This window comes from Rattus rattus, chromosome 3, assembly GCF_011064425.1.
Source record: "Rattus rattus isolate New Zealand chromosome 3, Rrattus_CSIRO_v1, whole genome shotgun sequence".
NCBI classification, from domain to species: domain Eukaryota; kingdom Metazoa; phylum Chordata; class Mammalia; order Rodentia; family Muridae; genus Rattus; species Rattus rattus.
In genome coordinates, this window is record NC_046156.1 from 11318108 (window position 1) to 11324754 (window position 6647).

Below are 6647 nucleotides of genomic sequence, written 5' to 3' on the forward strand. Positions count from 1 at the left end.
AGTCGCGGGCATGATTCAATTTTGTTTGGCACAGAACTATTGATCTCGAGTTCTGCAGAAAGAAGTCCCTTTGGACTTCAGCGCCACACAGAAAAAAAAACCAATTTGCTTAAAGTACCTAATAGCTCACAAGTGGAACCCTGAAATGCTGCACGTGAACGGGCTACAGCTTCCTTGCAATCAAAAGAAGTCCGGTGTAAACTAAAGGCAGAGCATCATGGGAAAAGCCTAAAGGCCACCGGCGTACCTTGAGGTAACTCAGTACCAGCAATGATCCAGGGGAAGAGTTAAAGCTGCAGCTCAGCCTGGGTAAGAGTGTCTCAGTGTTACTCACTGGTGAACAGAGAGAGAAAATCGGCCAGTTATCTAACCTGCGCTAACTTACATTCTAGTTTTTAGTATAAGATTCCTTACTTATAAAATTTGAAAATCTCTTCCGAGGGTAAAATGCTTCAGCCCCATCAGTGGCTGCTCAATGACCGCTCCTTGCTTTAAAAGTTGGCACTATAATATGTTTATTTTTTTATTTTTTATTTATTTTCTCTTTTTGGTTGTTAAGGCTTATATAGTCTGAGCAAGTGCTTTGCTGGGGAGCTAAGTATCCACCCTGAAACTATACAATTTAAGTGCTGGAAATTAATTTTTTTTGGTTTTCGTTTTTGCTTTCTTAGTTGTTTTACTAGTATTTCTGTGAAAAAGCAACCAAATAAGAATTAGGTCATCATACAAATATCCTAAAGACTGTTTTGAAATTGTAGCAACCAGCTTAGCAGCTCAGCGGTGGAAGAACATGCAGGGTGCTTTGCGTTAGTTCAGAAGAAAATCTACTAGCCAAAAAAGTCTAATACACGAGGATCTAGAAAATACTTCCTGAAGTTTAAGTTCTAAGGGTTTTTTTCTGTATTTGTCAGTATCTATCTCTAAAACTCTATTGGCTTCATCTGCATTGGTAATATCTTCCTAGTGAGGTTTAAAGACAAATTTGATTAGAAAAAGTATGAGTTTGCTTCTGTAAACATTGTGTTTTGTTGCAACAAAAATATGTCTTCCATAACCTTTGTTTCTCTGCCTGATGGAGATTCAGTTTTCTCTCAAATACCACACAAGTTGCGTCAGCAATCTCAAGGTGTTAACAGATTCTCCACACAGATATAAACACACTGGCTAATAGAACCAGGGGATGTTGCCTTTTGCCTGTGATCTGTTCCCATTACATTTCCTTAAAGCTAATTTCAGAATCACTTCCCCATAAAGTTTTAATTGGGAGTGTCTCTTCACTGCAGATCTAATTATTCCTACTATACCATGAACATGACACACTTCCGGCCTCATATACCCTAAAGGATTTCAATTAATTCTCGCTATTGTGAAACACGAGGACAGTAATTCCTGGACGTTGTACAATGAGCCTAATTTGTATATATCCAAAGAAATGCAATTAACATAATCATATTTTCCTGGGGGCCGAGTACAGGACACGAGTGTGCTGCTGAATGTGAATTCTTACATGACTGAGGCTTGTTTTTCTCCCGAGCAGAATTTCGGCAAAAGCTGGAGCAAACGAAGGATTATTCTGTTCCCTTATGCATAAGGGGGAAGCCACTAATCTTTTAACTCTAGGAAATAAAGAATACATTTTAATAAGGCTTTTAACATCTGAAATTAGCATAACATAAAAAAATTAGACATATTTATCAGTAACTACATGCAATAAGAAATTAATCAGGAGCATATTTGCCCAAATATTCGCAATTTTCTAAATAGATCAATAACTCAGTAAACAAATTAGCAACCAAATAGATTAGTGTGGACCATAATTATGAAAATCAGCTGCAATTCCACATTAGAATATCTATACCTAGAATAATGACTGGGAATATAGTTGTTTGAATTAGATTGACCTGCTTGTTTGCTTTGGGAATCTGGGCAAAGCTTTAATGCCTACAGTGTTAATACCTACAATTGCTATATTCAAACTGGAAAACAAAAACAACAATAAAAACCTCACCGAGTCCTGTCTTTGTTCAGCTTCCTGTTGCTGTGACAAATCCTGCCTATGAAAGGAACCGTAGAAGTGAAATGGCTGACCATTCCTGGTTACGGTCCGTGCTTGTGGAGAAGTTGAGGAACTTGAAGCAGTTTGAATCTCACATCCACAGTCTGAAGTAGAGAGAAGTGGATTAACGCGTGTGTGTTTCTGCTCAGCTCTCTTTCTTTGTTATTAATACAATCCGGGATCCGCTGGCTAAGGAATGGTGCTACCCACTATTGTCAGGTCTTCCCACATCAATTAATAATAACCAGTATAATCCACACTGACATTCATATAGACCAACGTTAACTAGGCAAGCCCTCACAGATAACTTCTTTCTCAGGTAACTCAATGTTACGTCAAGATGACCATTAAAACAAAGCATCTCAGGGGGGACCCACGACTCTAGCAGTATACGTCGTAGAGGATGGCATTGTCCAGCATCGATAGGAGGAAAAGCCTTGGTCCTATGAAGGATCGTTTCCCCAATGTAAGGAGATGCCAGGGTGTTGAGGTAGGAGTGGATAGGTGGGAGTAGGAGCTTCCTCATAGAAGCAGGGGGAAGAAGGAGAAGGTATGGGAGAGGGGGAAAGGGGGTAACATTTAAAATGTAAATACATAAAATATCCAAGAAAAATAAAAGTAGGCATGAGGAGCAAGCCAGGAAGCAGCACCCTTCCATGATCATCAGCTCCTGCATCTAATTTCCTGCCATGTTTGAGTTCCTGCACTCACTGATTTTGAGAATGAATTATAAGTGAAATAAAACATTTCCTCCCACTACCACCTCACAACACACACACACACACACACACACACACACACACACACACACACACACACACCTAAACATCTCAGGTTCCTTGTAATGAGTTGCTAGAAAGTGCCTTGCACGACCGTAGAGATCTGCAGTCAGCAATGGCTCGTCTTGCCCATATGCCTATCGTAGAAGCTTGCATAGGGTGGACCTTTGTACAGCAGGGTCAGCCCTGGCCTCTGATTCCTCTAGTGTGGAGCAGAAAAACCGTGAATGCTCTCCAAATGATGGCACAACTCCACTTGAGTGATCCCCGAAGGCCATCACGGGCTCCCTTCATTTGCCCTGCACACTAGTGTTAACTGGAATTCCAGCCAGATTCCTGGGCACTGTGGCTCAAGGCCTCAACAATAAAATCCCCTTCTGGCATGAGACCCCATATGAACAACAATGCCAAGCAACCAGAGCTTCCAGGGACTAAGCCACTACCTAAAGACTATACATGGACTGACCCTGGACTCTGATCTCATAGGTAGCAATGAATATCCTAGTAAGAGCACCAGTGGAAGGGGAAGCCCTGGGTCCTGCCAAGGCTGAACCCCCAGTGAACATGATTGTTGGGGGGGGGGTAATGGGGGGAGGGGGGGGGGGAAGTTAGGAAGGGGATGTTGGCCCAGAAACTGGGAAAGGGAATAACATTCGAAATGTAAATAAGAAATACTCAAGTTAATAAAGAAAAAAAGGAAAATAAAAGTATATAATAAAAAACATAAAAGAAAATAAAATCCCCTTCTGGGGCACAGTCCCCTTCTGGCTGTTTCTTGTCTCTCTGCTTTCTGTTCACTGTCCCCTCATGCCCCTGGGGCTTTCACTATGATTCCTAACATTCCTTTCCAGCAAGAAATTCTACTTCTCTATGCTTAATCCAGATCTCCCTGTGCAGTTACAGCTCCCTTGCTCTCTTCCTTCAAATTGGTGTGACTAAGACAATCAGCATGCTTGGCATAAGAAGTTTTTTTGTACCTGAACATTAATAATAAAAATGTAGCATGAAGCTCACATACACATTCAATGTTCTTTTCTAATCTTGGCATTTCTAAAAATATACCTAGAAAGCTGTCCCGTTGATAATCCTTTTTAGAGCAAGACAAAAGGAAACAAACAGAAAGCACCTCACCCAGGATAGCAAAACTTTTTTTTTGTTTTAAGTTCTAATTTATGTGGAATTTAGATTCATTTGTCACCGATGGAAGCATGCTTCTCCTGTCCTCACTCATAAACTGTGGAGGGAGCAGTTATTTGCTGTTTTATTGTTGTTCTGCTCTTTCCGTAAATTCTTCCTCCTGTCTTAAATTATTTGTTTTTGCAATCCTGGTCTCTAAATGAGACACTCCTTAAAACTTCTCTATCTTTATAAAATGGCTCCGAAAGTTTTTCATGTACGTCTGAAGGAGTTGCTCCAACTTCATAAAAACCAAAGCAAGGATACAACGCACCTGTTCCTTCTCATCCTGTGAAGCTAACTGCTACGTAGTTCTATCTTCTCTCTTCTCTCTTCTCTCTTCTCTCTTCTCTCTTCTATCATCTTCTATCTTCTATCTTCTATCTTCTATCTTCTATCTTCTATCTTCTATCTTCTTCTCTCTTCTATAATGTCAACACACTTTGCTTCGAATTGGTGTTAATAGCAACTCTCTATTACCACCAACGCCATGGGCTGTTTCCTCGTTTAAAGCTTATTAGCTTGACTTATTTCACTCTCACAGATCATTTCGCAATGTGCTGTGTTATATCTTTAAAATATTATCTATTTTAGCATAGAATTCAAAAAGAGCATCTATTTAAAAAATAAAGTAAAATAGCCTCAGATCTCGGATCTCCACATCCTTCAAACATGGAAGCACCAGGTCTCCAGGCTATCCCTGTTTTCCTTCATAGGTGGCATTGCCAGTATCTTACTACCGTACTCTCTGAGATTTCTTGGAATTATCTCCCTTTTCTGGAGACATGGACTAATTCCGTAAATAAAATCACAGGTTCACCCAACTTTGTCAGCTCAGTTGAGAATTGCTCAGTTGGTCTTCTCATTCTCACCAGGAGTTGGAAATCATGCAGGCTACAACAGGCGACCTTGGGGACAGTCAACACTGAGGAAGGAAGCAATGCTCACTGGCTTCTCCAGTCCATCTCAGGCTAACATATGTTAATGAGAAGCGTCTCCCTCCATTTCTCCAGGAGAAGTTTCAAAGTTACTGTGTCTCTCACTGCACATTCACTCAGTCCTGGTGGATGTCAAATACTAATTTGAAGATGGTATTTATTCTGACTAAGAGATTGTTTTTATTCTTTCAGCCTGGGTATCCCTAGTCTTAAAGCAGGTGTTGATATTCTAAGTAAGCATGCAGTGAATAATGATCTCTGAGTTTTCACGCACTACACCAATGGAACCATTGACTTGCCGTTTCTTTTATGATTATTATTGAAAACAAATCTTCCTCTCATACAATACGTCCTGACCAGAATCCCCCCTCACTCCACTTCTCCCAACCCAACCCATATCTCCTCTCCCTGGAGCCACTCCTCCTCCATCACTCTTCAGAAAAGAGCTGACTTCCAAGAGACAACAACCAAACAAAACAAAATACAATGAGACGAGGCAAAAGCTCTCACACGAGGTAGGACAAGGAAACCCAATAATAGGAAAAGAGTCCTAAGAGCACAAAGAGTCAGATATACCAGTTCACATGGGTAGGAGTCCCACGAACATGAAGCTAACAGCTGCAACATCTACTCAGAGGACCTGGTGCAGACCCCTGCAGGCCCTGTGCTTGCCATATCAGTCTCTGTGAGCCCATGTGAGCCCATGTGAGCCCATGTGAGCCCATGTGAGCCCTGCGTAGTTGATTCAGTGGGCCACGATCTTCTGGCGTCCTCCAATCCCTCTGACCCAATCTTTCTGCTGCCTCTTCCTCGGGATTTCCAGATGTCTGGATGGAGGGACTGGAGGGACCTCCAATTTAGACTCTGTGCATGTCTGGCTGTGGGTCTCTGTATCTGCCTCCATCTGCTTCCAGGGGAAACCTTTCTGATGATAACTAGCCATGAATTGACCTATGAGTAAAGCAGAATATCATTAGGAATTATTTCATGGATGATGATGATAATGGTGGTGGTGGTATCAATCGTGTTTGGTTTTGCCCTTGGCCACTGCTCTATCCGTTCTCTGGTTCCTGGACATCCAGGCAGTGTGTGGTCTCGGCTTCCTCTCTCTTCATGGGTCTCAAGTTAAACTAGACATCAGTCATTTCCAAAAGTTTGGAGGCACCATTGCACCAGCATATCTTCTCAACTTGCAGTGAGGTGGAAGGTCTAGGGTTTGTGGCTGTGTTAGTATCTAGGTTTCTATTTCTGTTGCTTACAGGATATCTTCCTTCACTGAAGAGACTGTAATGTACAGGCATCTATCTCTCCAAGTTAGATGAGCTGTGTGAAGAATCTCATTTGGGGCCTCGCTGACAGTTTGCAGAAAGTAATCCTCTGTGTGAGCATCAGCCTGTGTTGTTTGGGGATCTCCAAAGGACACCTTGGTAAATAACTCAACAGTATGCAGCCCAGTTTTGCCACTAGGATCCTTGCGTGACTACCAAAAAAATGATCATTTCAGACTAGAATCACCCTCAGAGAGTCCAGGAAGTTGCCACTACTCTAGATTTCCACATCAAACCAAACCAGTCCCCAATTCCAATCATTTCTCTGTGTACTCAACCTATCCTATTACTCCCCAACCCTATCACTCCCACTCCCATCCCCAATCTTCTGCTGATCACCCTTAGAACCATCCTCTTAACTAAACCTCTC